The 12298-nt window shown below is 34.0% G+C and overlaps 1 protein-coding gene across 1 annotated transcript in view; it reads left to right on the forward strand.

Annotated features, from left to right (window-relative positions):
* The window catches only part of PTPRD (protein tyrosine phosphatase receptor type D), a 975596-nt gene that overhangs the window by 381436 nt on the left and 581862 nt on the right, over positions 1–12298 (forward strand). The window contains exon 7 of the mRNA XM_053932226.1: positions 4745–4767. The gene's annotated coding sequence lies outside the window, so the exon portion shown is untranslated. The remainder of the gene's footprint in view (positions 1–4744; positions 4768–12298) is intronic.

Genomic DNA, 12298 nt, shown 5'->3' on the forward strand with positions numbered 1-12298 from the left:
CCAAATATTGAAGTTATTTATATCTGATATTTTAAATATTAAACAAATAGACTGATACTGTCAAAACCACTGGCATCCTACCTCATTTTTTCTCCAGTCACCAATTTTAATAGTATTCCTTACTATCAAGAGTGCAGACCCCACACAAAACCTTTTTTTAGCCAAACATTGTCCAGATTGAACTTTTCCAGCATTTCTTACAGTTCAATATAAAACACACACACAAAATCAAAAAAGAACCCACCAGACAAATGAAATCCACAAGGATTCATTTAAAATTAATTAATCATACAGTAATTGTTTCTTCCTTATATTAAAATAGTCAGCAATATTGTCTTGTTTTCAATCTTCTTTATTTATATTAATAGTATTTCCCGTCACATTTCTAAACAAGATATAAAAATTAAATAGAAAATGTAAATCAAGTGGTTTTTATTTCATGGTAAAGCTTTTTCAAAAAACAAACCAGTTATTTTATTCTAAATAAGCATCATGTTTTTCAGAATTCCTAATAACAAGAAATATTATTACACACTTTGATGCAATGGATAACAACCCAAATTCAGAAAATATCCATGTTACTCCCATGACATCAGAAAGACTAGACAAGACAACTGGTATTTTGATCAAGAATAGTGTTTTCTGTAGAGAATATTAGATTTTTAAATGATAGGCTGAATCAGGATTGGTTATTCACCACTTGAATGAAGTAAAACAGTTAAGTTGGCACACTGTCAGAAATGTGAAGCTGAAATTAATTTAATATTTGCTGTGTTTTTATTTTTGAGACTATTGGAAGAAAGACCAACTAAAAACATACAACATGTAACATTTTTCCATCACAATACTCTAGTCTCCCAAGTGTATTCCATGTCTTGTGTTTGATTATCCCTTTAATGACTACCATCTGGGAAAAAAACACAGTATAAAACTTGGTTTACACTCATAGCATTAAATTATCATGCTGATTTGTCTTCATGGATGAAGATGCTGAGTAATACAAAAATATCTTGACTGTTGAATTTGCAAAAAAAATCAGAATAAATTTTAAAATCTGCAATCCAATATATCCCAAACTCACTGAATTTATTTCTGAATAAATGTGAAAAAGACAATAAAAATAATTCAAAAATATATTTGGGAATAAAATGTATCAATTGATAAGAAATTGGAACTGAAGCTAACTGCAATTACTTATAGAACATAATTCTTATTACATTAAATGAAATAACAATCAAGAAATTCCCCCAGTGAGTTTTGTTCCTATGTAGAATGAATAGGGCTATAGAAATCCACTTTTTGAAGTTTCACTGTAATTGTTATAATTAAGGGTCACAAGAACATATATATTATGAAGTCAAGAAAGCAAACTGATACAACAGACCCAGAATCAAGTACGAGTACAAGATGATAGTGCAGAAGAAGTAGCCCAAAGATGTTTATTGCTCCTCAGTTAATTACAGGATTTACATTGTTTCATAACTCCAAACTCCATTAGCCAGGGCAGATTGCTAGTTTTGTGATCCAAGTATTGAACTGAAGGTAGGCAGCATGCAAGATGAGATCATCCAAGGCCTCATTATCTAAAACACTTAAAGCCCCATGTAATTTCAACCCTTTTAAAAAAAGTTATTTCCAGAATCTTAATCCAATCTCATAGGCAGTGAAGCTGTAATAGCCAATATTCCAATGACAAAGCAAGTACAGTATCAAAATTGTGTCTGGAAAGGCACATTTTCTTTTGAAGTTATTTCATTAACTTAATGATCCACAGCAAAAGTCCTGTGAATAGCTAGAATGGCAAAACACTGGAGAAGAGATAGCCACTATGTGTAAGAAAAATTCAAAGAAACAATAATTCACTTGAAATTAAATCTTATTTCTGTGTTTTCTGTTTCTGGTTTTCTGGCTGATCAGAATAAGCATGAAATACAGTTCTAAGCAGAGAAAAAAGGAATAAGGCCAAGTCTGCTTTAAACTAAGTCAATACAAATACAAAGAAAGAGAAGTGAGAGGGAACCCAATAACTTCTTAAGCTGTTCTTGTACTCATGAAAACTTTATATTTCTATGTAACAGGATAAATTTGTAAATGTGGCACTTGACTCTATACTTGATATTTCAGTCACTGTAATTCTTGCTATGTAATGATACACAGATAATGATCCTGCCTTAATAGTGCCTAGTATGACTCTCCTTAAGTGTCACTGACAAGAGCTTTCCACCAATAACTTCATTATCAGATAGTCATGAAAAGGTTTGGGTTGGAAGGGACCCTAAAGACCATCTTGTTCCATTCTGTCTTCCAAGGGCAGGGAAATCTTCCACTAGACTAGTTTACTCAGAATCCCACCCATCCTAGTCTTGAACACCTCCAGGGATGGGGAGCCCACAACATCTCTAGGACAATCTGTTCCAGTGCCTGACCACCCCTACATGTCCTACTCTCCTTCATCTTAAGGTTATTCCCCCTTGTCCTGTCACTACGTGCCCTTGTGAAAAGACTCTCTTTAGCTTTCTTGTAGATTCCCACTAGGTACTTAAAGGCCACTATAATGTCCTCTCCATGCTGAACAGCCCCAGCTCTCTCAGTCTGTCTTCACAGGCAAACTGCTCAAACCTCTAAAATCAAAGTAGTGACTCTGGACTGGTTCCAACAGGTCAACATCTTTCTTGTGTTGAGGGTATCTCAGAAGAGGAGGTCACTCTACCAGAGGGTGTAGTATTGACTTCAGTTCAGGGGTCTGTTAGGTTTTGTCTTCCTTATCAGCAATGTTTTTAGAACCCTCTGATTCTTCTACACAGGGATCGGTGCATTCAGGCACCTGACACTATCAAACAAATGGATCTCTTTCTTTTCTTGGTGGTAATTTCTCCTAAATTATTTGTAACTGTCTTATTATTATCTAGTCTCTTCATTGAATGATATTCTGCACAATGTGGCTGCTATGCTGAATCAAATTAATTTTCAATACTGACTCCCACTGGCTAAGCAGATAAAGATGAAATAAAGCCCATAAGCTGACACATTCTAAAGCCCAAATAAAAAAAAAAAAAAAAAAAAATCTTACCAGGCATAAAAGGAAAAAAAAATCTATGATGGCTGTAATTAGGATTTTCAACAGAACTGGAGAAACACCACAGAGAAATTTATTCCAAAATTAGTAAAGGATCTTACACCACTTATTTGCCCTGCTATTCAAACATCAACCCTACCTTTTTCAAACTATGACATGTATTTCTAGAAAAGTAGATCAAATGAATAAAAATATTAAAAAATCCATAAAATATTCCAGAGAGCTGTTATTAGAGGGGAAACATGATATTGATTCTAAGCAACAGTTTGAAAAAAAGTGGTAGGATTAAGTTTTAAGGAGTTTACAAGATTAGTTCAGGTTCATCAAAAATATGAAATTCTAATTCCACAAACTTGCTCCTTTCCTTAATGCTTTGTGATTTTTTCTGACAGTATTTTAACTATATCAAGGAAGTGACAGGATAAAAAAGGAGGAGTGGGGTTTTTTTATCTCCTGCAGAGGTGTTAATAGGAAAGAAGATGATATTCGTCTGCTTCATTTAAACATAAATATGAAGTGGATTTCTGAAAGAGTCTGAGCCTTATAAGGACAGTTTTTGCAGGGCACTGGCTTACATAAAATAAAATTATGATCATCTGTTGCAGGTTACATTGCAAAATCTAGATTTGAAAAACTGTCAAGTATAAGCCATTGATTAATGACAAAATTAAAAGAAAAAACTCAAAAACCTGTCATCCAGATGACTTGGACTCTTTTTCTCTTGTATAGAGATTTTACCTGGTTATTTACTAAGAGCTGTAGCCATCTATTTGACAATTCCTTTGTCTTTATATTTTAAATCCCTTCTAAAGTTCCCAGAGGACTGTAGTTTGGTGCACAAACTGAATTAAAGAATGTCGAATATGTAATATGATATGGATATTGGTATTGATAGTGCCTGAGACCATCAAAATAGAAGAAAAAATTTAAATCCTACATCCATACTCTTCTTATCATGTCTTACAAGTTTTTCTCACTCCACCTCCAAGGAAGTAACTGAAACAGAAGAGAATAAATTTCATAGGTAAAAAGTCAAGATTGTGGCTTTTATACTGTGTAGTTTAGGAAATTTGTGAGAGCTAAACAAATTTAAATACTTCTGGAAATCTCTTGTAATTGTTTGTGGTTTGTAGTAGAGACACTACTGGGAAAGAATAGGATGTACAGTCGTTGCAACAGCAACAGTAGAGTGCACAGTAATGCCAGAATACATTAAAAAGTCAGAACTGAAATGAGGATGACTGACAAGACAACTGAGAAATAAACTTAGAGAACCATATATTAATATTTAAAAAAAAAGAGTTTAATTTGTTTTATTGCTTAACTGATTAAAAGATGGGGTTAAAACTTCAGGCTAGTGACTTTTTTTTAAGTATATTTGAACTTCAATTTCATGTATTTTTAAAATTTCTTTGTATGTAAATTGGAGCAGAGCTTCTCCTAGTTGTCTCTCCTATGATAACACCTCACTTTATGCAGTGAGGTGTCATAAAAAATATTTTAATAAATTGCAAAATCTTCTTATAGCTAGAGATTACATATAGGAAAAATAATTTTTCTTCTAATCAAACTTATGAACTTGTTTTCTGTGAAATATTTGCTAAACAATGTCAAATGTCTTTCTTTCTGTACCCTTCTCTGAAAATCTTTTCCTTTCTTTTGTAACAGGAGCTGGAATTCACAAAGTTGAGGTAGGAAACTCATTTTATTACTGGGTAATTTAACTAATTTACTAAAGCTAAGGGTACTAAATCTTTATGATGTTATTGTGATTTGTGTTTAACAGTTATTCAATATGGCAACTTACAGAGAAGGTTTACAGGCAGCAAAAAATCTCTTTTCCACAATATAGACAACTACTGTGGATTCTTCCTGTCATTGGTCTGTTGGATAAGATTTTCATCTAAAATGATCAAATTTTTTTGTGTGTGTTTATAAATAGTTCTGAAGTATAATGTGTATTCTAACTCCTGTCTTTCCAGTGATGCTGAAGTTTTCCTGTAATTTATTTTTGACTTTTATCTGTAGTCCAGGAAAACAGAAAAATTTTAGGGAGCTGTAACTTCACTGGGCAGTGGAACACACTCTTTTTGCTTTATAGAACTTCAAAATTGTCTTTAAACAAAAAGAGCTGGAAGATGGTGTTCCTGATTAAAGACAGTTCTGAACCTGCTTTTTCTACATAGAGTCAAGATAAAACTGAGTTCATCAGGACACACATATAGAAATCAACATGTTCTTTTGTAATTATGTCTCACAGAATTGAAAGCACCCATTAACTAACATATATAGAGAGAACCTACAGAATCCTTTAAGAGAATACTCTGTTTTCACCTAGATTCCTTGCATAGAAGGGTAAGAGTGTATAGAAGCTTACTGCACAAATAATAAGCAAATGTCCCAGAGTTCCTTTTAGTAATCTCTCCACCCTACTGATACACTTTGTCTTTAGATCTTACAGTTCCTCTGCTCCAGCATCTGAAAAGAGGCTTTAGGGCCTATTCTGAATGGTTGTTTGAAGAGAACCTATCTAGAAAACCATAATAAATTTATGTTTGGAAATTAAGGAAGTCATAAGAAAAAGAAACAAAAGGGCAAACAAATGTCTGTAGGACCTCATATCTGCAAAAAATTCCATTCTGGTTAAGAATCACTGTTGTTCACTCTCTTTCTGAAAAATCAAAGAAGACGAAGCAAGTGACAATGCAGAGAACAGGATTTAACCAGAGAGGGAGCCCTTTGCTTCTGGATGTGGGGTGCTGGTGGTGATCCAGCATTTCTCAAGAAACCAGTTCGTTAGACCCAATTTAGACTCCCTCCAGTTTTCTGGCTGAGATATCACTGGGAAAGAATCCGCATCAACAAAGCAAAATCTTTAATGTTTTGTGATTTAAATGTGGGACTATAGGGAATGAAATAAAATTGAGTTTGGGTTGGTCACACGATCAGTAATCAACCTGAAGAAATAACTGACTTAACCACTAAGCTGAGTCCTTCAGGTCCAGCAAACCAGATCTCCCTCCCATTTGCAAAGCACAGTCCAAGGCAGAATTTGCCTGACTATGGGGTATATGTGGAAGCACTCTATACATATTTTGAACACAATTTATGCTTCTTCATAGAATTATATGTGTGCCCTAATATTCTTTTGTATGTCTATCTACATACTAGTTTTCTCTCTTACATATATCAGTATAACACGATGGCAACAGAAATCTTTCACATGTAACAATTGATACTATAGCAGAAACCAACACACATCTTAGACTAAGTATTCCAGGAAAAGCAAAAATTTGCCTTAATTATTATGAACAACTACTTAGGTTTCTGATACAAGTAATAGATTTAACTGTTATTTAAAACCTTCAGGAGAGGTCGGGTTTAGCTCACACACTACATTATAAAAATGAATGTTTTCATGTCTTTAGGATCAGGACATGTGTTTGGGGTAGGAATTAATCCATTAGTTATGATTAAATATCAGCATACAAATTCTATAGATAATTATATATGTGTATCTATTTTTATCTCACAGATTCCTTAACCTTTTTACCATAATAAAAGCCATTAACTAATTCAAATAGTCTTTCTGCTTCTTCATCCTGCAGATATCTTTAATGTTTTCATTCTCAAAAATATATTTACAGACAGTTTGGGCAGGTGTATGACTGAAAAAGGTCAAAGTGAAATACCAGCATACTTAACAAATATAATTTTGCACTCTGTCACAAAAATCCTTTTGGTTGCATAGCAACGGCCTTTTTAATTACTACTTGCAATCTAGACTTTAATAATTTAATTAATATTTTTCTTCATTAAATTGTTTCACCCAATAAATTTAATGTATTCAATGCATTCCTTTTTTTTTAAATGGTCCTTTTAACCTCCCTTCTTTGTCCGTCCAGCATCTTTGGCTATGTAGTAGAGACTAAAAACCTCATTAATTTCATATCAAAAACCACAATCAAAAGGAATCAGCCTCATGCAATAAGCAAAGAGACATCTTAGGTAGCCTTTGTCGCTGAAGTTGTTTGAGCTCAGGTAAGCATTAGTGAAGTAAGTCTGGCTTCATAAAACTAAGGCTTTCAATGGCAAAACTTCAGTGGCATGTTTTGAGTGGCCAGCCTTTAGTGGCAGTGATGTTAGTGCTTTTGAAACTGTTTATCTCATACTATTTATCTTAAGTAACCAGAAATATAGCTCCTTATGAAAAATCCTCAGCTATTGCTCAGTATTAAGACGTTGCTGAGAAGCTGAAGCCTACAAGAAGCAAATACTGTGAGAATAATTATGTGAGGAGGAAGGAGATATTATCTAAACAGCTGCAGAATGCATCTCCATTTACTCTAAGGAGCAACAGCAGACTCACAGTGCAGGTTAAAGCTGGCAGCAGAGCAAAGGTGGTATCACTACTAGCAGTCAAGGTTTACATGAGAAGAGGGAAAAAATACATGGTGGCAGATACCAAAGCATTCAGTATATGTTTACTGGGTATGAGGGAAGAAGATAAAGGAAACATTCCATCCTAAATAGTTCTCTTAGCAGCAGTGACTGCTGTAATGGTAGGAAGAAAGACATTTTAACTTGGCAGGAGCATCTACGTGATTTCTGTTTTCTATGTCTCTATGTCTGCGTAAATTCTGAGATATCATCTGTTGAAAAACATTAGTTTTTAAAGCTCCTTAAAATTTTAGAAGCATTTCTGTTTTCATTATCCATTTATATTTTGAAGAAATGTGCATTTCTCTCTTATTCCCCCAAATTAAACCTTAATTGAAATTCAAATTTGTATGATAGACTTAAATATCTGAGTATCTGAAACAGATACTGTCTCTGTTAGACATGTAAGAGGTTTATGAAGGTGTTCTGATATATTTAGCATTTCAAATATCATTTACTGAGATCTAAGAAGGTATTGTTTGATGGGTAGATTTGCAAATCTAAAAAAACTCTTTCCCTGCTGAAAAATAAATAGTTACACTTTAATGATTACTAAGAAGCTGAATTTTTACCACAGTGCTTTCTTTCACTACCTGAGGTATTAATCTAACATAATTTTAATTATTGTTGTGTCTAAAATCTTTACTATGTTCATGTCTGCTTCTTCACTATCCAGTCTTACATTTGCACTTCCTGCTTTCTCATTCACACTGTATTTTCATAGCAATTTTGAGATTATCATACATCATTTTAAGACATTTTACAGGTGATTTGTTTAAAAAAAATACCAAAGAAGACAACCTTAGCCTTGTGGGTAAAAAATAAAAAAATTAAACTCCGTGGTTCATTATCTCTCTCATTACAACATGTTTCTCTAAATAGGATTAATAGAGTACCTACCACAGGTTTTCTGCACTGATTGCACATGAATTTGTGGATGCTAATATTCAAGGACATTAAAACCAAAATAAAAGAAATTAGATGCTTTCAAATAAGTGATACTTTAATGTTTGGTCCCATAAAATAAAATAAACATTACAAAAAATTAAGCCTATAAACATCAGGAAGATGGATAAGTTGACACACCATTCTGCATATCTCTGTTTAATAATATTATATTTCATTTCCCATGCTAAGAAAACAGCCATTACCCAAAGCAGCCACTCGTAAACAGCCATTGTGAACAGATTGCATCCTTGTTGGTGGTATGATAATTGAAATAAGTTTACCAGTCTTTTATAAGGAAATACCAGATGTATGAAGTACCTATTAATCAACTCACTCAGTTTTGTGAACATCAGTTTTAATACCAACAGCTACCAAAGAATAAATGGAATAAGAGGAAGAATATCAAAGAATTGAAAAAATGGTTCAGCAACATGTTGCATTGCTTGCAGTGATGGAGGTAAAAGAGTCTAGGCTAAAAGGATTGTATCTTTTGGGCTTTGCTTAAGGACATTGATTTCTTTGTTTATACCTGTCTGCTTTTGAGTCTCTGCAATGCCTCTCTTGCAAGCCTGTTTAAAAGCAACTTTGTGAACCATAGCAGAAAGGGACAGCTGCCCATCAGTCTCTCAGATACTTGTTTCTCTTCGGTAATAATTGTAAATACAATTGTCGATGTCTAGTTTAGCTTTTTGCAATAAGCTTCAAAGGCATTACCTGTCATACAGTAAGCTGAGCTAATGTAACTAGTTTCTCTTCCTGGACAAGTTCAGAGTTTTCATTTTCTTTCTGCTTTTTTTTTTTTTTTTTTTTTTTGAGCAGGGAGAGAAGTGGTTTTGTTTATTTATTAACATTAAATGCTTTAGAAACGAGGACCTTGAAGATATCACAGGAACGTGGAAGAACAAATAACATGTATGCAACAGTGATGAATTAGATTAATTCCAAATTTGTTTATTTGTTTGTTTGTTTGTTTTTGATTAAGGGGAAAGATAAAATTCTCCTGGAATGCTTTTGTGTTCTCATTGCAAAATTCATCTCTTTTCAGTTATACACTGTTTCTATCTACATATACTGCTGTCTATGCAGAAAATATACTTAGCTGGTGAAAGAAATCATATAAAAATATGGAATAATCAGCTGCTGTTACTTAGGTAATGACAACAGCCAAAAGAGCTGTAACATTCACTATCTGCTTCACTACTCTTTATGAGTTGTAGGAAACGTGCACTGCATTGACCCTTGGCCAGAGATTACACACACACACACATTGAGTCTTTTTGCATTGCTTGAAGTGCTAAGAGCATTTTGGAATAGGCAACTCAGTGGAGTGACCAAGTTACATTTCTGACTCTAGTAAAGCCAGTTCAGCTGGCCTTTTTCAGCCAGTGGTGCAAGTAAATAGTACTGCTACTATTGGCAAAAGGAGACAGGTCAAATTAAAGATCTGTTGACATTGAAGAGGAACTGCCTTCAGACCATCTCTAGGTCTGTTTCTGCATTAGGTGCATTCTTAGAGCATATATCCTGGTTATTTCTAGTAAAAAGACTATAATGCTTCTACCTTAGGAGTATGACATGCAAAAGCAACACTGTGAGATTCCAAATAAAGATAACTGTTAAAAACTTACTTTTACTTAGAAGCTAATGGAATAATAACATATTTGCAGATAAGTAGGCTGTGAAAACATCAGTATACATCTCAATTACTACTGTTACTTAGAAAATTATTTTTCTTATGCCACTGGAATCAAAGTACAAAGTACATCAGTGAGTTTGATTATGAATTGTGGTCAAGCTCTATCTGAATTTGAACACTTTTTGATTTTAAAAAATCTATGTGTTCAAAAAGCAAACTATCAATAGTGTGACTGATACCTTTGAAACAATGAAAAAAAGGAGGCATATTTCAATAAAATGCTTTTCTGGCAGATGAACACTGAAGAGGGAAAATATATCCACATTTAGCTAATTAACCAACTGAGGCACTGGCATTGACCAAGGACGTGGAAGGACAAGGATGTAACTTTTGATAAACCTGCTCAGTGGCAATAAAGATTAGCTCTGCAAGACTCCTGGCACTGAAATCAATACTAATCTGTTACTAAGGAACAGCTCATCCAGTCAGAAGTTACATGGAAATCTGGTTGCCTGCCCTTAAACCATATACAGACACATATGACACGCATACAGTTGTTTATAGAGCTAGAGATACATAACTTTTAAACATTGTGGTACCTCATATAAAATTTTTTGGCACACAATTTTTGAAGTTTATGGCATGAAAAGGAGATGGGGGGCTGCTAAGTCCAGTGAGTTGGACACTGATTATTTTAGACATTTTGAATATTGCCCTTAAGAAGAGAATCTGTCTTGGACTTCTACACACATACACAATATCACTGCCTGTGTAGGTTCACCCACGTCTTGGATGAGTACACATATGAGTTAAACATATATTTAAACATTTACAAGAACATAATTTATTATTCTCACTGCTCAAGAATATATCTCTTATAGCAGTTTTCCGCACCCATCTTGATATCATTCAAAAACTGCTCTTGCCAGCTCATCGGAGAACCAGAGCCCAGACCAGTAAGCAGCTGAGGCAATCACTGGTGGAGACCTGATCACAGAAAATCTTCCTAGGTGAGATTGTTGTGCTGCTGTCAATAAGGAAAACTGCTTTCACATCCATCTAGGGTCCTCACCAGATTCTTGGCATACAAAACCCCCTCATTTATCCTGCATCTTAATCTCTTTATTCTACTGAATACACAGTTTTGTAACAGCAGGAATTTAAAACCATAGAATTTCAGAAGGATTTTTTGGCAAAATAAAAGACATCTTGGATAAGAAAAGTGAAGAAAAGTCATATCACAGTTCTAACAAATACTATTTGAGTGTTACCAAGTAATTTACTGACCTCTTCCCCCTTATAATAATATCACTTCTGTTCCCTAAGTGACATTACTTTGGCTTACCAATATTCTAGAGCCATTCTGCTGGATAGCGTGTGCAGCCATTGAAATACATAATCCTTGCAATGAATTAAATGAAAAACTAACCAGAAAAGCAGTATATATTACAAGCATAATAGCTGGCTTGAAAGTGTATCCTGGGGTTTCAGATGATGTCATAATCTGCTACAGCAAATTTAATAGCATTGTTGCCTGGAAGCTAAGCCATTATACTATGTTTAATTTCACTAAGATGTAAATTACATGGTTCAGTGTTGCATAGTACTGGCTACTGCCATTGTAGATTCTTGTTCTTGCAGCTGTCAGGAATTCTAATATTTAAGGGGATTTAGTTAACCTGTTAGTCTACAGCTTTTATAGATTTTTAAAAAATAATAATTTTACCCTCCCTTATTTGCTATTAGGCCCCCCCGCCCAGTCTCTGCATTCATATTTTTTTCCAAAAATAGTAACAGAATTATAGCCTGGCTTTTTGAAGTATATCAGTAAATATTCAGTCCTTAAAGAAGAGAAAAGCAATAAGGCTTGAGAGTGACATCTCGCCTGTTATCACATTTTATTTTAGTGAACCTTCAAGTAAGTGAGCTTTCCTTACAGAGTAATAGCCAGCTTGGGTGTTTATATTCCATCTTTTATGGTAATTGCCGGAATGAAATTTGAGGAGACATTCTGTATTACCACTTGACTTTTACCAGAAAAAAAAAAAAAAAATCTTGCTCCCAATAAGTAGATCAAAACTTCTTTTGTAATCTGAAATTTGCAGCGGAACTATATAGGAAAATAGCCAAGTTGACATGCATAAAGTGTAATAGATGTATCTTTAAAGTAGTATGACATATTTTCTACCATTAAATAC

This window comes from Vidua chalybeata, chromosome Z, assembly GCF_026979565.1.
Source record: "Vidua chalybeata isolate OUT-0048 chromosome Z, bVidCha1 merged haplotype, whole genome shotgun sequence".
NCBI lineage: Eukaryota > Metazoa > Chordata > Aves > Passeriformes > Viduidae > Vidua > Vidua chalybeata.